A 27,435-nucleotide genomic window follows, 5' to 3' on the forward strand; every position below is an offset into this window, starting at 1 on the left:
GGAGCTCAGAACTTGCCAAATGTACATAAAACTTTTGAGCAGCACTATGTATCAACATTCACCTTCTCGAGCACCATGCAATGCAATTAATCACTTACATTTGCACACTCATCATGCACTTTTTTTTTTGCCAATCTAGCAGCATGCATTTAGTTAAAAGCAGTAAGCAGAAGGAAAAAAATTGTATCTATTAAAGCAGAAGGAAAAAAATTGTATCTATTAAAGATTTTGCTTCCTTGCCCTTTGATAAGGCTAAAAACCTCGGCATTCAGTTTGCCATTTTATATATCACAACATGAAACAGTCCCAACAGACCTGTTTGAGTCAAAGAAACCCAACCTCACCCCCCAGCCAGGGAATCTGAGGGGTTCTTGTCATTTTTCCTGAGGGACATCACCTCTTCTGTCTCCTCCTTGACATGTTTCTCTCCTGCTCAGTCTCATTCTGTTTTTCTGTCTCAACTCCCCCATGACCTACGAAGCAGCAGGCTCTTGTGACTGAATACTTCAGATATTTCTGCACTTTTATATCCAGTTACCACCCTCAAATTAGACCTTTTCTGCAAATATGAGGCCAAACCCCCCAAGAAAATATTTAACTTCTGTCAAGAATAGTGTTTCTGGAATCACAGCAGTCTTGCTCACAAAAAAAATTCGGACAAGCAAGCACTCACCCATCAAGGATGGTGGCATTTTGTTCACATACTTTCAACAGGGCACGAACTTGAATATTTACCAAATCTGGTATGAAAATCAGCAGAAGTGTTTCCATCTTTCCTTGCCCCAAGACCTATATGTAGCCTTAAGTGCCTGAGTGACCATCCCAGCATCCTGTACAGACACAGGATCTATCACTTGTCATCTCTCCTTCTAAGCTGAAGGAGAAAAGAATTGTTCTGTGATATTCCATGTCAAGTGACAAATGTTTGCAGAAGAAATCCACTGGTTACACAGCAGAAGTCCTGATTCCTTATAGCATAAAGCTTAATTTTTGCCTTGTATGGGACTATTCTCCCAAGCCCCTGACACCTCACCTAGAAGCTGCTCCCCTGCTTCCTTCTCCTTCCTGACTTGTTGCAACAAGGAGGCTGATGCTCCCTTGAAAATTTTGCATCTTTATCAGAGTTTCAGCTTTTCCATGTGTAACCACTTCTATTTACTGGCAAAATGCAACGAGCATTTCAGAAGGATAAGGAGCACACAGTCACGTTTCTCTGCCTTATCCTGACCCATAACGTTTCTCCCACATAGAACAGTGAGAGCACAGCTGTGCAGGTACACTCAGCTGTGGCCAGACTCAACCCACTGCAAAAGAGGAAGGTGCCTTGGACTGAAGCTTTGAGTTGGGTAAGGGAAATAAAACCCTGCAAACTGCTAACCCCTGCTAGCAGCAACATCAAGGTGAGGCGGTCATCAGAAAAGCAAAGCTCTTCCTTATCAGAAATCATGCATCATGAAAAACCAGTACACAAGCAGACAACAGATCCTGGGTATCCACCGTCAGAGATTCACATTCAGGGCAACTCCAAACCCACACACAGCTTGAACTAGAGAATTCTGGTTTTAACAGCATGCAGAACACCAAGACACAAGAATTTACCTGGAGCGATACTCTTTTTTGGAGTCTCAGACAAACTGGACATCCAAACTTGAAATCCAATCATAGGGCAGCCATGAAAAAAGAAAGTAATTAGAGACAGAAGAAAACAGACAAAACCAGTCATATCAGAAAGTTAGTAAAGACAGCTTTGAAAGAGACAAAAGTTTTTCTTAAGAGTAGTGTTGGCATGATGGGGACTCAGAGGAAGGTCAAGTCATAAGAAACACCCAGTTAATTTTTATGGTTTAGTGGATTTGCAGAACTTATGAAACTGATCTGTAGGTGATTCAATTTTGAGCTCTAAGAAAAAGATATGCCCTGAGCTTATTCCCAGTAGCTCAGAAGACACATACCAAGAGACAGTTTGACTTATTAAGCCTCAGACCTGCAAAACTGTTTATCTTTGCAGCTGGTAATCATACCCAAAAGACACATAGAGAACTGAGACTGAGCTTAGCAAACACATATAAGTTTCTACAAGCATCTCGTTACTCTGCAGTTGTGTTAAGGAAAATAACAATAGAGGAATAATGTTCCATTGAAAAGAGTACAAAGATCCAATAAAGGTACATCAGAGTATAACTAGAAAATCCATTTTTTAACCAATGAATGAGACAGAGATCAGGTTAAGGAGAAATCTGGTAGGAGTTGCTGCCAACAAGGTCAAAAAGGTCCCTACCCCTTCATGAAATGAAGTGGAAATACTTGGCTTGGGAATTTGGGAATAATCTTCAAATGTTAAGTGTTAATTTTTTCTTGAATACACTGGAAATATGTTTTGAAAGTTAACAGATTTTCCCCCATTTCTAAACAACAAACATTCCCCTTCTGTGGGATGAAGGGGCAGAAGGGCAGCTGTTACTCTCTCCTTGCCTGGGAGAAGAGACATCTAGAAAGAGATGTTTATATGACAATCTAAGAATTTCCTCAATTCTGACAACCCCAAAATGTAATTTGAAAAACTTGTTTGCAATGGGGAACCCTGTTCTGGACCCAGCAGTTTAACAACAGAGAAGATGTACCCATCAACCAACTGGAGAGAAAAGCAGGCTATACTGATGGCCCTGTCTATTTGTTACTGTCTTTTGAATTGCAGAGGACCTCCAAGACAGTAAAAAGATGAATAGATAGTAATTTAATAGATTCACAGCACATATGTGACTGAGGAATTGGTAGCATGATACAAACGTTAAGAAACAGCTTTCAAACTTTCCTGATGGAAACCAGAGGTCCAAGAAACACACTGCTGTTTTCCCAGCACTAAGGGAATGCTGAGGTTTTGAAATCCTTTCTTTAAATTAGGGACACAATTTTCATTGTGTAGTTGCACTGCAATTCAAATGGATTCAGTACTTTGACTACTTTGCAGTAAACTCTCTATAGTGGCAGTTTGGAGAAAACTCTGAAGTCTTTCAACCTTCTGACTCCCAAACCCATGTGCTGCACTGTCACAGTACACTACAAAATACACAGTGGTAAATAACAATAATTTACTTTGGACTGCCATTTAAGAAAAAATGAAAAAGGCTTTGCACTGGTGGAGTGCAACAGGAAATAATCTGGCAGAGTAACTTGTGCTGCAGCTCATGGAGGGAATCTACAGCATGTTCCTGTTACAGACTCGGGGCACGCACGGGAAGGGGTGTGAAGGAGTTGTTGTCAGCAACTTGTCTATTAGCTTTTGAATAGACTTCCACTGCCTTCAGAGCACGAGCATGAACTTCAGTCAGCTGTCAGATCTTTTTCCAGACAGAAGAACCTGAATACAACAATGATAAATCAAGCGGATGATGTACTGCAGGAGTAACTGAGAAAGTTTCAAAGTCTGCCCCCACCCAAGCTGCAGCAAAAGACAGAAACACCCAAAGTTAGATGCAATACACTGCACTTAACACAAGTTTAGGGCTACTCTGGATCTATCTACCCAAGAAGAGACAGAGTTTAAACCTAGATCAACAGTAGCCATATCGACAGACACCCCTCACCATAAATAAAGCAATTCTGTTAGCAATTATCAATTTCTCAGAAAAACTTCTTTTAAAACAAAGTATTTTTTCTCCTTGTCAAAACTATTGGCTTAAGCCAGAAAATAAGGGCAATATAAGTATTAGCTGGTAAACAATCCCACAGGTCACCAGTGTGGGCTTCCCAGCATAAAAGCAGCAGCACTTCTGAGCTGCCCCAGCCTGACAGCAGCTAGAAGTGGATGAGGTTGCTTCTGAAGCAGAAGACAGCCAGCATATTTCAGCTGCTCCTGCACATCTGCTTAGCATTAAACTTCCTTCTTGGGGATTTTTTTTTTTTTTATTCCAAGACGTTTAAGCTCTAATTGCTACCAGCTTTTAAGAGTCCCCCCTACAAATAATAAAAATATCAGACATTAGTGATAGATTCCACTTCACAGAGAGCTCAAACGAAGAGCCGCGGCGGGAGCCCGCGTACGGGGAGGAGGTCAGAGGCCTCAGAAACATGCTGTGCCTGAGCCAACAGAACACAAGCTTTGAACAGCCCCAGGTTTCCCCTTTAGGACAGGGTTTTACTGGAATTCTGCGTGAGGCTTGGACCTGGTTTCCAATGGGATTGGTAACAGTAAATGAACAAACCTTCACTTCCTGCCACTCCTCTCTGCCACAGGGCTGAACACTGGCTGGTCTCAGATCATTTGGAAGTGCAGGGGGGGAAATCTCAGTATCTGGAAGGAAAATTAAAGTTGCCTGCTCAAAGCAGGCTACTCCTAGGGCAATGGCATCCCAATTCTGCTCTTAACATCAGTCCCCACAGCCCCTGCTGCCGACTTCAATTGGAGCCAGAACAAACTCCTCCTACCGGAATTATTTTTAAAAGCTCAAAAGGAACATGAATCCATAAATTACAGCTAAGTCACGAGGCCGAGGCAGTTGTGAAGAGCACAGAGGAGGCTTTCCTTCAGAGCCACACTGCACAGAAATAGCAGCACAGCAGGCATGTCACTGGAAGTGGCTGCTGAACACCATCCCATTGCTTCCAAGCTGCCACGATGGAATTGGGCAACCCTCCCACAGGTCAAGGGGGTTCCTCAGGTGTGAAAGAAAAGGAAGGAGTTGAAGGGCAAAGAGCTTTGAAGACAAAATTAAGCTGGTTGCTATGGTGAACATGAAACATATTATTCTAGATTTCTGCAGAAGCTTTTGTGCTGCCAGTGAGACTGGTTTGTTTGCTGCTCCTCCCACCTCTGGCAAGAGAGCAGGCGCCAGACTGCTGGGGACTAATGCTTTATGCTTGTGATACAGCTCCACTCATCTCAGTTTAGCAGCAGACTATTTGTCTTCTGTACAGTTAGAGCAGAGCAAGCTTCCACAAAAACCTACAATGGCTGGAGTCAGTCTAGAATCAAATGCATGAGCTCAATCCACCAAAATCCAGATACCACATTCATGGTGCACATCAGTACTGCACATCCAGGTGGGCTCCTACCCCGGCAGGTGCAGAGGAACTCCTTCTCCACAGGCATTTTAGCAGCAGCTGCTGATGCAGGTTCCTTTTGTTAGTAACACTGTCTGAAATGTTCAGTTCAGAGTTGAGCCCAGCATCCATGATTTAACACTGCTGGCAGCACCAGGAGGGACACTCTCCTGCGGAATCACAGTTGCTGGGGCTATCAGGGACCATTATAACAAACTTTTTTTAAAACAAAAAGCTGTCTAGCTTGTTAAGCTACATATTTCCCAACCACAGTCCTGCAGTCACTGTGGGCAATTGGATCATACTGGTCATGAGTTTCAGTGGGGTTGTAGTTCTGGCAATGCAACCCTTGCCCTAAATGATTTCTATGCATAGATGAGAAATTAGTACAGGCCAAAGACAGACCTCTGCCAGTGATCTGGATGTGGCTACCTTGCTTTGGAAGGCAAAGAGTTGAATTATACAGGTATGGCCTGTTCATAGAAGGTAACAGTCCCAGGGCCATTTAACTAATAAAACTATTTTGTTCTCATGAAGCCTTTACCATCAACTGGGAATACTAAAATCTCCCAGCTGTTACAGTGCAACTTAAATTACTGAGAAAGGGATTATAAGAACAAGTGGCCATACTGAAGAGATACTGCCATCTGGTCCGTTTCCAACAGTGGTCTGTTCCATGAGTGCAGTTGAGTGTTTTGCAGACTCATTTTGTAGACTTAGACCCTTAATTGGAGGGGTGTAAAGAAAATAAGCAATGCAATCAGTGATTCCTCAGACTCGAGCTGGAGGAAATAAATGCTTCTTCTGAGGAATGGGTGTGTTCTCATGCCAACAGTGGTATCTGACAAGTCAGCAAGAAGTGGGCTGACCACACTGTTCCTTAAATGTGTCCACTTCTTAGAACTGGCCTACAGCCTTGTTGGCTGCAATGTTCATCACATATGGCAGAACAGAAAACAGAAGTTGAGCCTGTATTTCAGTTCACATTTTGGAAGACAAACCTGCCAAGGAGCTGGTACACATGAAGCACTATGTTGTTGTCCTGAGGGCTCAGGTGGGACACCTTACTGCCCCAAGCAGGTAAAGAACCCAAAAGCCAGGCTCAGTCTACTCAGTCCAGGGCTTCTTGCTGGGGTTTTGCCTGCACTTTCCCCCTTCCTGCTTCCTTTCTGCACTCTTCAGACAAGCAAAGGAACAACCTCCTCCCCCTGACAAGGTGAGGCTGCCCAGTCAAGAGCAGAAAGCTCAGTGAGGAACCCCAAAACTGTGGGGCTTGTTTCTGCTTCCATCTGCAGACAGTGCACCATGCTCACACCCTTGTGACCCCTCCAAAAATCTCAGTCCCCCAGATCCACTGACCATCCTTTGCCAGCCTGTCTCCAGGTTCCTCTCCTCTAGTCCCTTCCCCTTCAGCTGGGGCTTGACACTTCAGTGAAATGGGAAGGCACTAAAATGCAACTGTCTTAGACTAGGGGAGGAAGACAGAAACACTTGGTTTGCTAAGCTCCCCCCAGAAGTGCAAGTACTTTTACCAGAGAATTCCTCTGATACAGAATCTGTGTACAGTTTTACAACACGGCTGGAAAGAGGAAAAAGGCAGATGAGCCTTCGTCCAAACTGGAACCATTGCGACGCATTCTTGGCTCACACAATTAATTCATTCAGTTGGGCAGAGAACAACAGATAGTCAGAGAAATGGGAGGATGGCACAGAAAGGTTGCAAGTGTTTTGATCTATCTCACACAGTCCTACTCAGGGCACCCTGTTGAACTGTGCCATTGATGCTTCTCCCCTCAGGCTCCAGAAAGACCTAAACAAAACCAACATTTGTGCCTGGTGCCTGGCTCAGTGTGAGCCTGGTCAGACATTAAACCTCTTAGGTACCACCACAATGACAGATTCATTTGTTAACTGTAATTGCTGGACAAGCAGCTGTCCCACACCAGGGTAGCTTAAATAAGCTTTCCTTGTTCTTTTGTCTGTGGGATGTTGATGCATCATGTTTAGAGCAAATATTTTAAGATAGTTGTTGAAGGAATACACATATATTATTTTTTCTCCCCAATAGGAGACTGCATTTTAAAGTAAACCTCTCATCCCTGCAAAGATACCTCCTCTTCTATACACTTGAAGCTAACAATCACCTCCACTCCCCATGCCATCTGTTCAAGAAGGCTGTACCTTGAAAAAATATTTGACTAGTAGATTATCAAACATGCAAATCCAGCTAAAGTATCTGAGTAAGAGGATTGGCAGCAGGCATTAAACAAGGCCTTTAATTTTAGTCTTATCCACCAAATTCAGCTTCATCACGAGCAGCCAGGGGAGCGCCTGTCAGTGTGGGGGGTGGAGGCAGAGGTGCTGGGCTGCAGTGATGGGCACAGCCAGCACCTTCCTCTCTCCCTGGCAGAAATGATCCCACTGGGAGCTGTCGGGCACCACCAGGCTGCAGACCAACCTCAGACCACGTCCACTTGCCACGTAGCCTGGCGGAGGCTAGACCCACACACACTGCTTGGAAAATGCTCACATCTGGCTTTCACGTGACTCGAGCGTGCCTCAGAAATTCATCATCTGGATAACTCACTCCTGCAGGGGAGAAATCCACAACCAGGGAGCCCTTTCCTGAGTTGGAACGGAGGAGTGGGGCCAGAGGATCGTGTGCTTGACAAACTGCGCAGTGACACGCTCACAGCTGCATTTTCACAGCCCCATCCTGTCCTTCATCCTTTCTAAAAGTACAAGCACAATGAAAACTTAGTCCCAATTTTCCACTCTGTTTACTTTTGCAAAAACCCATTTTAATCCCATTCGCAGACCCAGAAGTATCCAGGACTGTTTAGTTTTTGTTCTGGCAGCCATTGCTCACATTAACTCTTTCCACATGGCAAGTGGGGATTGTTTCCCACATGATCCCTGTGGTACAGCCCCTGCACATACAGTTTTGTACCAGTTCCAAGTTTTGCTGGGAAGTGCCTAGAATATCTGAATGCTAATCCACATCTACAGCTGTACAAACTGAGAGCATCACCCCTCTGAGGAAAAAACCAGCCTCCAGCACTGCCAAGGAGGAGGGCAGAAAAGCCCCAGACGTTGCACTTGGAAACTCACAGGTATGTACACATGCTGGGATTCATGTGTGGCTCAAAAAACGGAGCAAGAGTCAAGTCCCAACTGTGAAGGAGCCATGCTGCCAAGCACAGAAAACTCAGCAGCACTGGCGTGTCCAGGCAGAGCTGGCCAATAATCAGTGCACATATTGTAACTCCTGCTGGACACCTCTGGAAGTCAAGCTTCCAGCCATTTCTGGTTGGGTGAGCCACTCCATCCAGAGTGAACTGGAGAGAAGATTTGTGCTGTCACGCAGTCTGGACACGGGCCAGCTCGAATGGGCCAGGTGTGAAGCCATGCACAAAGCTGGATGCACTTAGGGAGTGCTATTTTAGGGGTGCATGCTCTCAACAGGCTAAGGACACACACCCTACATCCAGGTTTCCAGAATCTGGGGACAGAGTGCTCACCAGCATGAGACTAAGCTACCCAAAATGCCCAGGGAAGATTTTATCTGCTCCTCTCAGCCACCCAGACCCGTCTGTGCCCCATACAGATTCCTGTGGTGGCTGAGGATCATCACCCTCTGCTCCAGCTCCCAAATGCACTTCTCACCTGCCTTATCCAGTGTGCCAAAATCAAAATACCAGTACCCTCTGTGCAAGAGAGGAAAAACCCACGCAGGCAGCGTTAATACCATCTGCCACTGACAGACAGAAGAGGGAGGAAGAACAGGAGCAGATGGAGAACAGAGAATTTCTTAAAACCAAGAGAAATGCCATTATATCCCCTAAGGTACCAAGTGCTTTCTCTGCGCTTTGGCTGAAGACACTCTGAGGCATTTGCAGGGTTCAAACTGTTCCACCACGGCTGTGCTCAAGCCACACCTCATTTTTCCAGCCCTGCCTGCACCCAGTCTCCCTGCCCTCTCTCCTGGACACAGGGCTCTCTGCAGCACTGATGCTGAACTGGGAACGGCAAAGAACACAAACACATTCTTTTCCCTAATCCTGCACCCTGTCCCCACACTTCAGTTTAAAAGCCAAGGAGCAAAACAAAAAACCCACACAACGTACAAACATCTCTTTCTCTCTCATCCCATCTTCCTCCCACCCCAGCATATGGGCCACCCAGAAGACGACAGTGATCCTATACATCCAATGGGCCACATGTGCTGTCAGCAGAAAACTGAAACAGTGCAGAATGAAGTCTCCTATCTGCTCTTCTCGTCAGTAGCCTCAGGCAGAAGTCCAAAGCACTTCAGTTTAAGCAGTGACTTTAAAAATATGGTGTACAAGGAGAAGTGTGAGATCAGCTTCCTTTTGCCAGAACACTACAGGCTGCATTTGGAGCGTGGGATTGGAGTGGACAGATTCACATCTTGACTGAAGATGCAGAATTGGGTCACACACGCACAGATGCTGCAAGGACATGAAATCTGCCTGACTTAGCGGCTGCTCCTCCTCAAATTCTGCTCTCTGCCAGTGCACCTGAGCACAGGAGCAGTAGTTTTACCTTGGGAAAAAAAAACCCAAACCCACAGAATGGATGCTTGTCTAGTTATATGAAAAACTTGTTTAAAAAAAAAGACTTACGGTCTCATTAAAAAAAAAAAATCAGGAAAGAAAATTAGGTCTTTGGGGAATAACTGCATCAAGCAAAAGCCAATAAACTGATCAGAAGTTTAGCAAATTCACTACCTGAGGAGAAATAATTCTCAGTCATGAGAAATGGAAGCTCTGTCATTGATGATTGAATTCAAGATGCACATTGAGATCGCTAACTGCTAACTTCTTCCAGAACCAGGCCCAAGATGTATATCCCCCGTAATTAAATGAAAAGGTTTGTCTGTTCCTTAACTGCTATGCTTTTGCTTACTTTGCCTTCTCTATCCTTCTTTTATTATAAACTCCTTTATCTTCCTGAAAAGGAACTGAAGAAAAAAAAAAAAAAATAAGGCAGCTATGTGAGAACCAAAATGTTCTGCCAGAATCTGCTGTTTTTAAATTCCATGCAGTAATTAGGACATACAGCCAAGAAGGTTAATCGTATGATGAGGGAACAGTTCACGATTTCTGATCGAGAGCAATCCTGTCAGTACATGCTTGTGAAGTTATAAAATAGTGACTGGCAAACTATCTCATCCAGTCATCCTCATCAGCAGGCCAAATGGCACCAAGGAGCCAGTCCACCATCCCTGCTTCTGCCCTAATTGTAGGAAACAATGCAACTGTGCACAGTTCACCCTGTGATTCATCAGGATACAAACTAGAGCACATGCCTCAGTCTGCAGGGATCATGTCATACCACAGATTTCTTGCAAGGATTAAGACACCAAGTTACATGATTTAAGATGTTCCTGGGACCCTGCCACGGGCTTGGACAGATTTGCATCCCTATTCACCACCTTAAAAGAAAACCTTCCAAATTAAAGCCTTCAGAGGAACTATAGGGAGACAGACTTCAGAGACAAACACCATGAGAGCAGAATGACTCAAAGTAACATTTGAGTTAAAAACCACATTCTATCTTCGTGGCTACCACCTGGGCTCAGATTCACTAAGCAATGACCAAGTCCCTGCTTGGGGCAGGTAGCCCCCAGCATCTGCTGCAGTCGCCACCCTGAGAGAAGATGCATTGCCTCATGCTGGGATTGACCATGGTAGTTAATTGGATTTTTCAGCCTCTTTAGTAACACACTTAGATCTGGCTTCTTTGAGAACCCAGTTAAAAGGCTTAAGAGTTCTTCTGGCTGAGAAGGTAAAACTGAGACAGATTTCACAGCCAGCTGGATTAGTTAAGGCATCCCCCAGTTCTAATACTAAACATTTAATACTAAACACGACTCCAGATGACATCCCATCAATACTGCAGCAACCTTAAGGCAAAGGAAAGGCAACACTATATGCCTCTTGGAGCAGATCTTCCTTCTCCCTCCACTGCAGCCATTTCCCACAAATGTTACAGAACACCTGCCAGGGCTGGAGGCTGTACATTCCCCGCTCACCCTCTACCTATGTGTAGCTAAATGCTTGCCACAGGCCTGTGAAGCTGGCAGAGACCTCCACACTCAATTGTATCAACCAAGCTTTGTTCCCAGGGTCACCACCTCAGTCCTGGAACAGGTAAAACCAGCTCCAGCCACATAACCCTGCTGGTCCAGCTGGGAGCTCACACATTTGTCACCCCATTGAAGGATTAAGCACAGAAGGGGTGGCACACACTACTCATTTTCTCCACATTGTCTTAAAGGAGGCAGCTCAGACTAAGTCAAGAAAATAAAGCTCATTTATAAAAAGGAAAAAAAAAAGAAAGAGAGAGCAAGACATGCCATGGAACTCTAAGTGCTGGTTAGACACATGCAGAGTGACAGGGTTAGAAAGGTTAAGCTCTGAAGTGAAGAGCATAGCTCAGCTGTAAGGACAGAAAAAGCCTCAAGTTGAGCCATTTCCCCTGGTAATTACAAAGGAAGCAGGAAAAAACCTACCCCAAATAATGCAAAGAAATGACAATTAAGGCACTCCCTGAAGCTGACAGAGTGCACATCCTTGGTGCATGAGGGCAAGAAAGTTTCTCTAGTAATGAAGAATTAGGCCAAGGAAGGAACTTTGGCCATCACCTCCACCCATAATTCCTAGGCAGCATCCCACAAAGCGATCAGCCACCAGGGCCCTTGGTGTTTTTACAACAATCTGCTTGTTTCTCACTTGAGGCCCCACTTCTGTCATTGCTGAAACTCTCTCAACTCTGCTTAGTAATTTCCCCACTGTGGGAAAAGACAGCATTACAGATGTTTCTATAAAAAGTTTGTGAAGTATCTTCCAATGGATTCTGAAGTTTTTATTTACTTGCCAGCAGATATATCCTTCCTAGTTTTAGATTACAGGAGAGAAAGAAAACAGTGACTGTTGGCTGTGTATAGCCATAATCTTGCTAGTCTAAAAATTGGACAAGGAAACCCAGCTGAATGATGGTTTACTCATTCAAGGAAGCCTCATCAGCATCCTGAGGCAACACTGGCTTGAACCAAATCATTAACTTAATATTCTAAGTGCCCTATTACTACTTAAAATAGACTTCAGCTGCCAGACTCAGCCAAAGCACAGCCAGCTCGATGCAGACAGGATCTGAACAATGAGGGAAAGGAAACACTGCAGGACTGATGGAGCCAGAACTTCCATTTTATTAAAGCTTATTCCCCTTCACTTGGAGGAGCATCCTACAGCATAGCAACAAGGTGCCAGAGGAAGCCACCAAGCAAAGGCTTGAAGCCAGCTCTGTTCCCAGCAGCAAGGTGGGCAGTCACAGCAGGGGCAGTTATGGTTCCAGAAGGGGTGGCCAGCAGTGCTCCTGCCCAGGCACATGGAGAGTTGTGACCACAAGGGTTTGGTCACCTAGAAGGCAGGTGACAGAGATCACTTTGAAAGCACCTCTTGTGCTGGATCTGACCTCAAGGTTAGCAAAGAGAATCCTCTCAGTAGTTGAGAAGCACTGAGACTCCGTGCAGAGAAGTTGTGAAGCCCACACCAGCTCCCTATTGCCACCAAACAGCAGGTCCCAGATGCTTCAGCTTCGAGACTGGGGTCTGACTGCTTTGGCATGAAACCAGCCAGGAAAGATTCCCAGCAAGGGGAGAGGGCAAGATCTTACTCCGGGAGTCTGCAGCTTTCTCTAGGCAGCCAAGGGGGTTTGTGAGGTGGGTGACACAATGAGAGCTTTGGGGAGAAACATACTCCAACTGGTTTTATAAGCCACATCAGGATTAGCAGATATCTCAAGGGTTAATTAGTTCACCATGCACAGATGGTAGCTGGTAGGGTTTGCAGAATGGATTAACCTAATCTGTTGCTTGTAATGTACCATACAAATATCCATTCCTAGATTTGCAGCAATTCTACCCTTATTTTGATTTGAGGACAGAAAAAACACACAGTGGATGCCAGCATAGAAGTAATGCCTATTTTGAGTGACAAATGAGTAGCTGTTCACTTGGCTAATGCAATTGACAAATTGGAGTTTGAAAAGTAATTCCTTCCCATTTTGCTGCAGAGGGTCTTTGGGTGGACCAAGAAGAGCCCATTTGTTGCAAGTGTACAGAATATGCCCATGGTAACCACTGCTCACAGTTGTACTGAGGGCTCTCCAGCACTGACAGATGGTCATAGAGCAACAATTTAATTGCCTGGAAACACGAAGGCAGCTTTCTGAGTAGCTCTGCAGCATGTCAAATAAAGCCCCCCAAGTCCAAGGCACCAGCACATGTGGCATTACAGGCCACAGCAAACGTCTGTGCCTTCACAGAGCCCCAGGTCTCTGAGCTGGCTGCAGGTTAAAGCATTTATTATTAGATCACATCTAACCAAAAGGCTGTGTGTTTACACAGCCCTCTGCACAAGAGGAAGCCTGGCTCAGGGCTGGCATGCAGAGATGCCCCAGATCAGCACAAGACTCCCTTTTGTTTAGCTAAGGACATGCCACGCTATTGCATTTGGTTCAGAAGGTCTCAAATGTTTACAACCAGCATCAACTGCAGCGGTAAATGTTTCCATAACTCCTATTAAACTCTGAACTTATCCAGTTTCTCCCTGCTCTAAGGGGTGAGCAGAGGACTAGCTAGACACTCACTCTGGCAAGGCAGAGGTCAGGGTAGAGGTGATGTTGGCTGTCTGAGGCATTCTCTGAATGTTTCTGCAATCGGCCGTGCTCGTGTCATGCCTGCACATGCCTGAGACACAGCAGCTGTGGGATTCCTGCTGGACAGTGTGGGACAGCTGTGCTCACACCCAGCAGCCTCCTCCCAGCACATCTTTGGTCAAGACACCGGATGTTCATAAGGTCTCAGTTGTTGGGAGGTGCTTGCATTTAAAAATGCCTATTTGTCTCTTGTTTACAGATGCAGTAGTTCCATGACCTGCACCTACGGAAGAAACTGCATTTCAAAGCTGTTTGTTATCTTAAAAGACCATCACAGCAATCCTGAAAATCTGTGCTTATTCACCCCATCCCTTTTTCAAGTGTCATAAAGCTGATCTTTGTTAGAGGCTGTAACTGGCAATGCCCTTGGCATATTCCTTTGCTCCTTGCGTGCACGCTCCCACAACATCCAGCTCCAAACAGAAGGAAGCATTCCTCTGCCATTCCAAAATCAAGCAAGGAGATGGCTGAGAACAGAGTCCCTTTATGCAGCTCCATTTGCTCGTAGTGCTGTTTCACATTCCTCATTGTATGGGGTGAGTGGAGAAAGGGTGTCCCTCAGCTCCAGCGTTTCCAAGCCCTGGCTGCACAAACAGCCCAGCACCAAAAAGGAAAGAAGTGCAGAAGGAGATCTGGCAGCATGAGGAGCTGGGACAGCCAAAGGAGGGAGCCCAACCTGAGTGCCCCTCGCAGGGATCAATGATCATGTCACTTGGGGTCCCTCAGGGGCAAGGGGCCAAAGAATCCAGCAGGGGAGAGCATCCACAAATGGCATCTCAGCTACACTGACTCAATTGCTTTTCTCATGATGTCACGGCAGATCAGCTCCAACTTGCCCCCAGAGCCACAGGAATGGAGAGGCAGCAGCTTCCTTCCCCTCCCAAAGCCGTTCCTCTCATCTCTTGCACATGAATTGCAATACTCTTTCATGTAAACTGGTGCACTGAGCCCAAAGCTCTCTGTGTCTCCTAGTGCTGTTCCAGGTCAGTGCTAAATCAGGTTGCCCCAGAGACTTCAGCAACATTTTTCAAAGATTTTTACACGGCCCAAAAGCCCCCAGTGCTCAGGATGTGGCACTGAGCCAGGAACTCCCACACTCAGCTCTGCCCTCTACCAAGTCACTTGGACTTTTTTATTTATTGTAAGCCCCTCTAGAGAAGGCGCTGCTGCCAGCTTAATTCCCAGGCTGTTGTGAACACACACTTTCCTTAATACTACATTTTACAAGTCCTAGAAGTGCAACCCAGACAGAAGCTTTGCAGGAGATTAAGAAGACCAAGCATGCCCTAATTTATTTGTGGGACCAGCACCTTGTACCATGCTTGCCTCTTCACTACCACACCCCACTTCAGGGAAATTCAAGGAAAGGTACCAAAAGTATTGGCCTGCAAAGGCAGCTGCCAATTGATACCCAGGCCATCAGGGTTAAGCAACAGCTTCTCTTTAGTGCATCACTTAGCTTATTACAGGATGGCAGCTTAAAAGCCCTCATAATTATCCAACAAATCAATCTAGACAGTGATATTCATTGCAGTCCATGTTACATTCATCTTCCCTTCCAGAGACTGAGCCACTGCAGTGTTTCTTTATCATCTTAAAAAGCAGGAAGAAAAAAATCCTCCTCTCCCTGCACACAGGCCAGAGTTTTCCAGGAGTCCAGTTTTGGTTTGAAAGGCTTCTCTTTGGATGTCCTGAATGCAATTTGAAGCATCCAAGGTTCCAAACAAAGTCAATGAGAGTTGCAGGTGCTCAATGCTGCTTAGGGGAAAAAAAAATTTAAAAAATAGAAAGCCCTGACACATCCAGCTCAGAGCAGCCAAGCCCAGAGGCCCATAATTGCACATCCCTATTGAAAACACATCTGTAAAAATCACTAAGACCTACATGGGGAGGGGTAAAATTGGATTTATATAGTCTCAAATCAGGGTTTTATAGGACATTTCAATCCAGGATTTTAAGAACAAAACACTGAGCTACAGCTTTTGAGGCAGCCCAAACCCAGACACAAGCATTGAAAACATTTTGCATCAGAAGCCTCACCAGAGCATTTTGGAAAGGCATGGCAAAAGATTCAAATCAGCAGAGAAAAAGACAACCTTCCCCTCCAGAAAAGAACCCCAACTCTGACTCTGCACTTCAACCATTTGCAATGAAAAATAAAGAAATGCAATACAATTATCATCTCACATTGGAGAGGGAGCTGAATAAATACAGTTAGAGAAGAGCAGTCATTTTAACTGCAATACAGTATAAGGTATATGGTATATATACATCTATACAGCATACAGATCTATTTCTTCTATACAGCGCAAAGGAAAGAAACTGATGCTTATCTCCAGCAGGACTCAGCAACAAAAAGTTAAAGTGCTACACAATTTAATGCCACACAAGATAAACAGAGGGGGAAAAGCAGGGGCTAAGGACCTCTCTAGAATCATGCAGCACATAAAAAAGCCTGGTGTCTTACCTGATTTCCTCTTTGAAGATCCATAGTCCCTGAAAAACAGACAACAACAAATAGACATGGTTAGAGCTGGGAACGGTGGTGAGAGACCGGGTGCCTCCCAAATTTCCACCCATATGCTCAAGGGCTGGGGCTGCGCCCTCCCTCGCTCGCAGCGGAGGTGAGGGCGGCCGGGCATGGGCGGGGGGTCCGGGGGCGTCCCGGGCAGCACCGGCCGGGGCTGCGGCAGCACCGGGGGCGCGGAGCATGTGATCAGCCCGGCAGAGCGAACCATCCGCCGCCGCCGAGGCAGGGGAGAGGGGTGTCATTTTTTCCCCTTTAAATTGTGCTGTTAAAAGCACAGCTACCGGATTAACCCTTAGCGTCCCCCCGGAGAGGAGCGGGAATGGGAAGGGTTTGCTGCAGGGATGCGGCTGCTCCAGGCTGAGCTGCCGTGGCTGGCAGTCCCGAGGCTAATTAATTTGTGAATAACCTCCAGTCCTTTCCTAGTTATCTCTGACAAGCGCTTGGAAAGCACAAGGGGGAAAAAACCCCAAACAAACCGAAACAAACCCCAAACTGTTTTTTCTTCTTTCTTCCAGGATAGAAAATGTGCCCTTACTTTTCCACAGTTACTTAAAGGGTCCTGGCACCTCCACTCGTGCAGAACAGCTGAAACCCCACAGCTGCTATGGGAGGGGAAGAAATTACAGAAGGAGCTGCAAGAACTGATTCGGGATAAGCAAAACTGAGGACAAAAATCCTCGGCTGACGGCTGTGCTTCCCCGCGGGGCTCTCCGGAGCCGGGCAGCCCCAGCGCGGGCAGGGGCAGCACCGCTGTGCCCGCACAGTGCCCACCGCACCTGGCACAGCTCCTGCTGGCACAACCACCCATGGCAGGTGCTCCTCGCAGAGATCCCACCAGAGGGACAGGCAGCAGCCTCTACATTTTGGGGGGCTGGGCTGTCAGAAGTGGGGTTTTGTCCCTTGCACCTTGCTCTATCCTCCAGAGGATCAGAGAGGGATTATCCCAAACTGTTTATTTAGAGTTTGGGGGCTCAGCTGAAGAGCCCCCAAAGCTGTCTTGAGGGCAGAGTTATGTCTGCCTGTAAATTCTGTTTCTCCCAGAATTTTGTGTGCATACCCATCCCCTACATGTCTAGGATTTGCTTCTAGTGAGTAATAATTGGGAATTTTTTGCACCCCCTTTAATTTCCCAGTGTCATTTCTACTTTCTACTGGTTGTTTTCTCAGCCATATCTGCAGCTGTATTTGATGTGATGATGCTACTGCTCATGAATAAGTTGCTTCTTCTACGGAAATGATATCATATGCAAATATAATTCCATGGTATATGGTGCCCAAAACAGAGATCCCTCAGACCAGGCCAGGGATGACACAATCCCCAAAATGTAGTCCTCTACCCCAGCTTGGCTCCCATGCCAGTCTGGAGCTTTGTAGAGCTGTCAGTACAGCTCTCTTGGCATGCAGAACTCAATTCACATGATTAGAAGTGAGGTAATGATTGATTGATTGATTGATTGATTGTTAATTAGAAGAAATTAATTTATCATTATAAAATAGTTATTTGCATCACTACCACCACCCAATTCACAAGGCTTAATGAAAAATAAAGAAAAGCCAAGCAACCTGTGAGGCCAGTTTTCCTCTTCATTTAGTCTTTCTTTAAAGTCAGCTATATTTAGGTTCTGATTTGGAGTTCCTGAAAAAAACCAGGTACCCCATGTCTCCCTGTCTTGTTACTTTTTTTTACACCCACATTTCACTTAGTAAATCAGAGGAAAGCAGTATCAAATAAAATGAAGCTTGAAATAAAATCTTCCATCTCCACAGTGAAACTGTGAAATCCAAAACTTGTTCCTCCCAGCAAGGACAGAAAAAAAAAAAAAAAAGCAAGCAAAGAAGATATAGCAAATAATCTCTCTGGCTGTCTAAAGTGCTCTTTGTGTACCTATTCTTCACCTCTTTTCTGCTAAAGAAGAAAGCCTGTGTTGCTGCTTTGCAATAGCAGCAGCCTCAAGGAGCCCTGCCTGACTCCATGTTTAATTTTTTTAATGCCTTACTATCCTGCATATGACTCATTGATGTATCTTCCCTCTGCCAAGTGATGATATATAAGGGTAATTCCTCTCAGCCTCACTGTTTTCAGTGAAGCATTAGTGTGAGGCTGAAGTATTGGTTTATGTCTCCAAACCAATAAAGGAAATTATTTAATGGTTTCTCTTAACTGTAACAATTTCCAAGTAGAAACTCTGATATCCTGCAACCCAGACTGCACCTGGCACACCATTAACCCTTAGATCAGACAAAAAAATGTGGTGTTGTAGAAGAAAAACCCTTCCAAGGAAAGGCACAATCAATGCCACATCTGTAGCTATGCAGGGAAGCTCACTTTCTTTTCAGCTCTTGCTCTTTTTATCTTTTCATCTTTATACACACACGTATTTCCATTCTTCTTCCATTTCTATATGAGAACAGACACCACCATCCTAACTCCAGTGCCAGCCTCAGCTACAAGAATAACAGTGAAAGCAGCAGGTGGAACTAAAAGTAGCTCTGGCAGGTCTCTTCATCATCCAGGATCACTCCATACTGAACAAACACCTATCTCAAATATAGCATATTTCTACCCTTTTTTGAATCTAGCAATTTTGTTTAAAGTCTTCCTGTGGGGCACCACCTTTAGCTGATGCTGAGCCTCATTACTGGCAAGGAAAATATTTCCTGCTGCTAATGGTATTAAAACATAGCTGGAGCCAAGCACATCACACAAGCTGGATACACTCTCCTTCAATGACAAAGGAGAGGGAAGCTGGATCTCCTTTCTCATCAGCATTACCCCAGGATAACATTACTAATTTGAAATCTAGCAATGAATGTGAAAGGAGGACCACGGACATTGCTATAAAGCTGACTGCCTTGTTAGCACATTAGGCTATCTGGAAGGTTCTGAATCATGAAAAGATCTTATATTGAATTAATATATCACTTGCAATCTAATTTAAATATGAAGGTTATATTAACAATGTTGTGGAAAAGTTTTATGGCACACCTTTAGGGACTGGCTTTGCTGCTGTATTCAGTGAGAGTTAATAAACATTGATGTGTGGGCACGTGTTTTGATACAGATACACACAAACAGTGGCACAATCAGAAAGTTGTTTAAAAAGTGAGGAGTATCCTGACATTTGTTCAATAGAGACCAAGAAATGTTCCAAGTGGAGGGGACTGGAGGTGACTAGGTGCATTGGTGACAGCCATGCCTGTCTGTTTTCTAATTCACTTTGGTTGATATCTGTCCCAGAGGGTTTCTCCTGCATCGCCTCTGGAGATCTGGCAAGTCTGCAGAAGCCTCCTGCAGGACCAGCTTCCCTTGGAGGTAATGGCTTCAGTCAGGGGACCTCATCCCTGTGGGACCCACGGTGCAAAGGCTCTTTTGAAAGCTTCTCCCCCTTGCTGTGGGACAGCAGACCCAGAAAGTTCACTCTGGGATTCCTCCTTTCCCAGATACGTCACACTTTAGCCTGGGGCCTCTGCCTGTCAGTAAAGCAAGGCTTGGCTTCAACTCCTTTAGCAAAGATTTCAGACAACCATGAGTTTCAGCTCTGAGGGAAAACAGTGCCTGCAAGCCACGAGGAGCTGTCAGACCCACGGAGCAGCACGGCTGGGGGAGCTGCACAGCAGACACTGCAGCAGACGAGACCGAAGCTAAAGGGAGAGTAAATCATCCTCCTGTCTCTTTCTCAGTGTTCTCCGTCCAAAGGAGATGAGACAGTGACAAACCCTGAATAATGGAGGTCAGTCTGCATCCTCGAGAGTATTTTAATACATAAATTGAAATTGTTCTGTATTTGTTGGCTTTTGCTAATTCACGTTTAAGTACATTGTAGTCATTTCTGTTCCCAGGCTCCTTAATTCCTAAAAGTCTCTAGTGGTGTGGGCAGACTGTGGTGGAGATATATGACATTTCAAGCAAACAACTCAGATTATCATTTAATCACCAATGATTTGCCAGGCAGATTAAAAGCACAGAAATATTTTTACAAGGAAGTCCACTCTCTCCTTCCCAACACTTAAGTTTGCAGTCAGTATTGAAGACAACTTTTTCACAAACTATTTTTCTTAGCACTGCTATCAGATTCTGTGACGCTATTTTTAAAGTAAACCAATACAAAAATACTTTGCTACTACTCTTTATGTGCACAGAAACTTGAGCCTTGAGAATATATTTGTATCTTGAAGCGCTCCTTATTTTCATCAACTGCCAGACTGACATTTTCTATTTGAGACCAGGCCCAAAACCAAGTGTGACTGAGAACTGGCACCTGCCTGTCACCAAGGACTATGGTTGGAGGAGCACTTAACACCTTAATATTATCCAAACACACAGGAGCTGTATGGAGAGTGCAGGGTTGTAATTCATCCTCGTGGTACTCAGAGTGCAAGAGCTGAACCATGTGCACGAAGGCATCTCCATTCCCACTGAGCTCTGAGACCCATATGACATGTAATTAAGCAAAATTAACTCTGTGTGTTATGCACTGGGAATAGAAACTCAAACAGATGGATGCACACAGCTATACATTTTCCCCCTTACAGCATTCCAGCCTCTGATATCATGAAACCACAGCTGATCTCTTCCCTGAGCCAAAGAAACAGATGAAGGCTTTTTTCCTTCTTCTTCATTTTTTTTAGAGAGTATTCTGTTCATTTCCTGACATAAATCGTTGCATTGTGGAACCCTCTCCAACATGAATCTGTCCTTTCTGAGCAGGGGCTGAGCTTTCCAGCCCTTTCCAGCCCTGTGAGAAAGGGCCCCATTGTGGTGGCCCCGAGACTCCAGAATTCCTTGCCGCGAGCGAAAGGGACTTGTGGGGCAAGGAGAGAATCTGTCAACCTGACTTCCAGCCCAGGCATTTCTCACTGGCTGGACATGGCCTCTGCTGCTGCTAAGAAGGGTAAACCACTGTTGTGCAATCACATCCTTAAGAGAACAAGGGACAAAACAAAACAGAGTATTTGGCTTTCCTGTCACCTTCCTGTTGTCCTCACAGCGTGTCTGCAGAGCAAACAGCCCAGCTTTATGCACTGTATACTTCTGCTTAGGCTGCAGTGACTTTCTCTGCATTCCATAACAAAGGTGGCCCAGTCTGGCTCACCAGGACCCAACTGGAGATCCTGATTTAGTGCTTTAGTGACTCCTGACAGCTTGCTTGAACACAGCAACCTAAAGTTCAACCAAAGTTCTCCCTGTGAAGCTCCAAGCACAACACTGGAAAACTTAATAAATTTATTAAGTGCAGAAGAGATCTCCCCTATACCAGTAACCTTAGCTTGCACAGAAAAAGCCAAGGTTGGAAGGAGATGGATGCTGTCTCCTCTCCAGCAATGCTCCCTGTACCTGAATCCATGGATTTCTATCATGAGGCAGAGATGCAGGACAAGGAAAGGCAGTATCCTCTGTTCTGCACTTATCCTGGAGATTAGCCCCCCACCAAGTCCAAAGTGCAGGGGATGCAGACAGCTCCAGGAGAAGTGACATCCCCATGGTCCATCTCAGCCTCACATGGACACACTGTGTTTGAGAGCAGCAGCCATTTCTTTCTTTATGTAGAATGGGTGTTAGAAGGACAAGAGATGGGTTTGAGGCACGCGACCCTTTCCCTAAATGAGTAAGAAATGCCACAGATTTTTGTCCCAGGATTCCTCAGCAGTGAAGTTGGTTGCTTGGCTCCAGAAAGAAACTTGAGTACTTGGCTCAGGCTAAAGAAATGCAGAATTAGCCTCTTGCATTTTTACAATTATATTTTTATGATGAAATTATCCTCCTGGAGGAAGACAAAGCTTTGAAAATGCACATTCAGCATTTCACCAGGCTGTGAGATGCAGGGCAGGGCGCTCTGACAGCAAAGCCCAGCCTCTCTGGCACCAGGGAGAGATGGCTCGGCACAGGCTGGGGGCTGCAGAGCGCTGGAAATGAGCTAAGGCCATGTGATCCTCCACTGCAAGGCCTCAGCAGCCTTGAAAAAGACAACACAAGTGTTTATAGCAAGTTTTTCCTGGAAAGAAGTATAAAAACAAGGTCTTGCCTAAGAGTCACATCCTCATCTGTTTCTGGTTTACCTTGTTTATTCTTACAGATGGCAAATTTCTCCACAGGACAGAAAATCGTATTTACCTTAGCAAGAGCTCTGGGTGGAGGTGTTCTTCACCTCCTCTAAACTGACCCTGCTTGTCCCTTGTGGGGAGGCCAAATTTATCTCTGTCTTACAATGACCGAGCATGTGTCACTTTATTATAGCCTTTACAGCATAAATGCTGAGTGATAAAAACAAGTTAATAAAAATTAATCATTCTCATGTGCAGGTTTTCCAGTTATGCCCTTCACTTGGGAATTTTATTACAAACAGCTACATGCAGATAGAACATGTTTAAAAGATGCATCTAATTACAGTTACAAATTAAGTATTGAGTATCAGTGTAATAAATTCAAATGTACCTTATAAACTAGTCGGGCTAATGAGCTTGCATATACATCATATGAATCTGATTAAGAGCTTAAGAAGTCTGCACAGGCTTTGAATCTTTACTTCATTTTCTTGAGCCCTCCCTGATTTGAGGGTGGGTGCCTCAAATTCTCATTTCTGTAGATCTGGGTCCAATCTCTGATTATCAAGCATGTTGTCCATTTGGGTTTCTGAACTGCAGCCCAAAGAGTCCCACTGCTGTCCCTCTCTGGGGACATCTCCTGCTGTCAGACTGACTCTGCCCAGAGCTGTGTGTAGTGCCTGGCCACTGTCTCCTCCACCTCCCTGCCCCTACGGGTGACCTCCCCAAAGGAGGCATCACCCATGGCCAGCCAGGCTGTGCCTGCTCATGAGGAGAGGCAGGATACCATCACCCCCATCACAACATGCATGCAACTAACAATGTCACCCCCAAAATGCCCATCCCAGAAAGTCCTTGGAAATGGAGAGAGGGAAGGAGGAGGAGAAAACTCCCAAGTGACAGACTACCGAGACTCAACTCCAGCTCCAGACACAGCTTGTCCAAAAAGGCTTTTGCCCCTAAATTATTGCCCCAGGAAGAACAGTTGGAGCACAGCAGTTTAAATCAAAGTAAGAGAAGAGCTTCTGCATGTAACACAGCTGAATCATGGTACTCACTGGCGTTAGACTTTGTAATCACCAAAACCAGGCATGGGTTCAAAAAGCAATGAGATAAATTCATGAAGCAAGGATAAATGGTGGCTATTGTACTCCATGCTCTGGATGTTTTGACCCGAAGAGTCCCACAGCAGCTGAATGCCAGAAACACAGAGGATACACAAGGGAAGTTCACTCTGTATTTGCTTTGTTTCTTGTGTTGGCTGTAAGCCATTGTAGGAGACAGGAGGCCAGATGGGGCCCAGGTCTCACCTAATTGTGGCCTTATAATATATTCTCCTGTAAAAGATCAGACTGGATTAGGATAAATTACATCCAAATCACACTGCATTACTCAGCACATTAAATTGTCCTTAATCACGTACTTTGATGGTCTAGGGTCCTACCTAAATTTACCTCCTGTGCATATTTATGTGCCTATTCTGTTGAAATCACTGCTGAATTTCAACTGTACATAACCAGGCTCTAATGAAAAGCCAATAAGGCTCTTTGATCAAGCTTTAATAGGACTCATCATGGGGACATACTCTACTGTGGCAAATGGTTTCCTCATCCTGTCTCTTTCAGAAACGTTTTGTGAGCCTTTAAAAGCAATTTAGTCCTGATTTATGTTAGCTAAGTGATTTCTGTTGCACATGTGAGTTACAAGAAAAGGGCTCTCATCTCTATTTACTACACTGTTCAGGAAATCAGTTATAAATGCTGTAGTGCCTTCAATGTCTCTGACTTCAATGCAGCGGAAACCAGCAATCTGAGTGAATACTTCATCATCCCCAATTCTCCCACATGTGCATCCAGTGCTTAAAGAGGCAACCTATAGGATTTTTTTTTTGGTAAAGGGTACTGAGATTCCCTTGTCTAAGATGTTTACCTAAGCTGTTTCCAGCAGATATTCAAGGAAATAAGCATTTAATTCTTTAATAGAGAGCATATGAAATATATTGATGGCTATCTTATAAAATTAGGTGTGTGTTCAATAGGAGTGAGCACTCATCACACGTTCAGAGGTGAGGAATGTAGAAGGGGTGGCTGAGCAAGCTCATGTGGTCAGCCAGGGGTGCAAAGCAACCCAAAAGTTTTGATGGCTTGACCTAACCTGCCAGAGGCATCCAACAAGCCCTGGGCATAGGTTAGAGCAGGTCTCTTCCCACCAGGGACAGATGCCAGCAGGAGCCATTGCAAAGTGCCTGTGGCCAGTGGTGTAAGTGCTGCAGCTGCTGCTGCTTTGCTTATGGGGTTGCTGAGTAATGACATTCCCAATTCTTCTCACTCCCCATCTTGGGCAGAAAGACCTGAGAAAGGAGAAGTGACTCAAACAACAGTGCTTTGGGGCGCCTTCCTCCTGCTTTCCCCTCCTGCTCTTCAGAGGAAGCCCTTGGGACATGCAATTCCCCTCATCCCTCACACAGCACATCCCCATGATGAACAGGGCTGGTGACATCGAGCCCTTGGGAGACCCACAGCCCATCCCAGTGCGTGGTGCAAGTGCTGGCAGCAGCTCTCATGCTGGAGGCTCACACAGGGAAATCCCAGGCTGTCACTGGCATTTTTGACATTTTAAAGTCTCTAACTTGGCAAAGTAAGAATTTGTGTACAGGCATTTCCAGACATGGCTCCAGCCCTGCTAGACCTCTGGGCTCCCAGTACAAAGGAGAGTGTACCAGATGCTTGGTATTGGAGAATTTTGCATTTTTTTTTTCTGGTGGTGTTTTTCTGGTGTGTAGTACTTCTGTATACTCAACTGGCTTTTCAGCAACATGATGCTTGGACTTCTCTGTCTTGCTGCTCCTGCTACATGTCCAAGGGCAGCTGGACCTGAAGGATTAGGACTGCAGTGTGCACAGACAGATGGCTGCTGCATCTGTACTTACTTTGCACTGCTAAATACCCTACTGCCCTACCTAGTTCTACACCCCCTTTTCAGTGGGAGATCTCTCCCCTGAATTTTTAAAATCATCTGTTGCACATATGGCCCTAAGAATGGTGAATATTTTTTCCAAGAGAGGCAAAAGCTTTCGGTGCATGTGGGAAGACAAGATCAAGCTCACAGTATGAACTCCAACTTCATCTGGTGACTGCAGTCTTTCCTTTCCTCTTTACAATTCCTTCAGTTAGAGCAGGGAGATTAAAGCAGAGCTTCTTCCCAAATGTGCCTCAGCAGCATGTCCTCAGTTAACTGTCTTGCAACATCAAATGTCTTCCCAGCATACTAAGCAGTGTAGTTCTCTATAAGACACAATTTTATATTACTTGGAATTGTTTTCTGCCTGTTTCTACAAAGCAGCACATGGAAATATCTTTCAAGTCATTGGGTTCTTTAATTTACTAGTCAAGAGACATAAATCATGACATGTAAGATCTACTGCAAGTTCATGAACTCTAGGAAATTTCTCTAATCACTATCCTTTGAATGGAGCTTTTTTCAGACACTGTAAAACTCCAAAACATAGCTGGTAAATTTTGCTGGATTGGCAACTACTAAAAGCAGACTTGTCTTCCCTGATTACCTACCAGGATCAGACAGTCTTAAAACATCCTCTGTGATTCTAACATTAAAACATAAAAGAAAAAAGAAGTCCTGAATTTGTCTTGCCCAATATAACTGTTGAGATTCATTAAATTATTCCAAATTATCACTGACAATCATGGGAGAAAAATAATGACACCTACCCAAAGATAAAACCTTTCAAACACTAGGGTTACTTTTCAAGGTGACCAAACCCCTTTCAAATATCCAATTCTGACAGTAAGGTCCAACTCTTTTATGTTCTCTAAAAAGTAAAAGAGTTAAATTATAGAATACTTGCAAAGAAGCATCACAAAGTTTCCAGAGTATTCCACCCTGGGAATTATCATGCCCACTGAGAAAGGATTTATTGAGCACTCCAGGAGTGAATGGAGATGATTTTTTTTTTTTTTGTAACAGGGTATGAAATAATAAATAAAAAAAGCCATGTACTTCAAGATGTTGTAAGAGATTGTTTCAGTCTCAATACTCAGTTCATTTTAGGAAGGAAACAAAGAAAACAGCTATTTCACCCCGGGTATACTGCAGATATCCATACTATAAGATTCCTGAAACTAAAGATAAACAGATACTCCCTAAGTTTTATAGTCCTATACCCAAAATTATCAAAACTTCCAGGGAATTTTGCTCAACTGGTATTTGATAAATTATAATACTGAACTAAAATTAAATTTGCAGAAGCAGAAGATGGTTTTGCTATTACATGTATGGATCTACCCTGACACTTTCTTTTGAGCCTTACTCAGTTAAAAGGGCAAATTAAAAAAATCATGTTGCCCTCAAATATATGCTTGCATACTTGCCTCAAAACACCTCAAATCATGTCAACTGACTTTCTAACCAGCATTAAATATTAAGCACCTCTGGAAAACAGAAGAAAATATCTTTTTATATGCATTTACAACATATGCAGATTGCACACAACATGAAACAGTGCAATGTCTGAATAGAAAAAAATTTTGTTGTCCAGTTCAGATACAAATTTGGATGTTTCTCGTATGTGCTCATGAAGGAAACAGTTTCTCCTTATTCTTTTTATGTAATTCCTGTCCAATTCTCCATCCAGACACTAACTTTTCATTCACCTCATACATCTCCAAAGAGCGTGTGTGGCATTTCCAATATCTTTTTCCATGTTCATAAAGGTGAAGAGGCATAATGAATGAATGTAATTACTTCCATCCATTCAGCTGGTTATAGGATCAGACCTTTAAATTCAGCTAAAAGAGAAATTATTTGTTCCTTCCAAATGAATGATGATTCAGGGAGTTTTTCTGGCCTGAAACATGAGGGATCTCTATTTTGCAGAGCTAAATGGCCACTGGCAGCTTATTCCTGCTTTAACTGTTCATGTTATCTGATACATAGATATCACATGTGGGCGAAGGGAAAATGCCACTCATTGTCAGGCATTACACCCCCTCCTTTTCAGTTGTTGATCTCACTTGCTCAGTAGTATCCCAAGCTTGGAATATCAATGAGGTTCTGCAAAT

This window comes from Fringilla coelebs (genome assembly GCF_963513975.1).
Source record: "Fringilla coelebs genome assembly, chromosome: 8".
In the NCBI taxonomy this organism is placed as follows: Eukaryota; Metazoa; Chordata; class Aves; order Passeriformes; family Fringillidae; genus Fringilla; species Fringilla coelebs.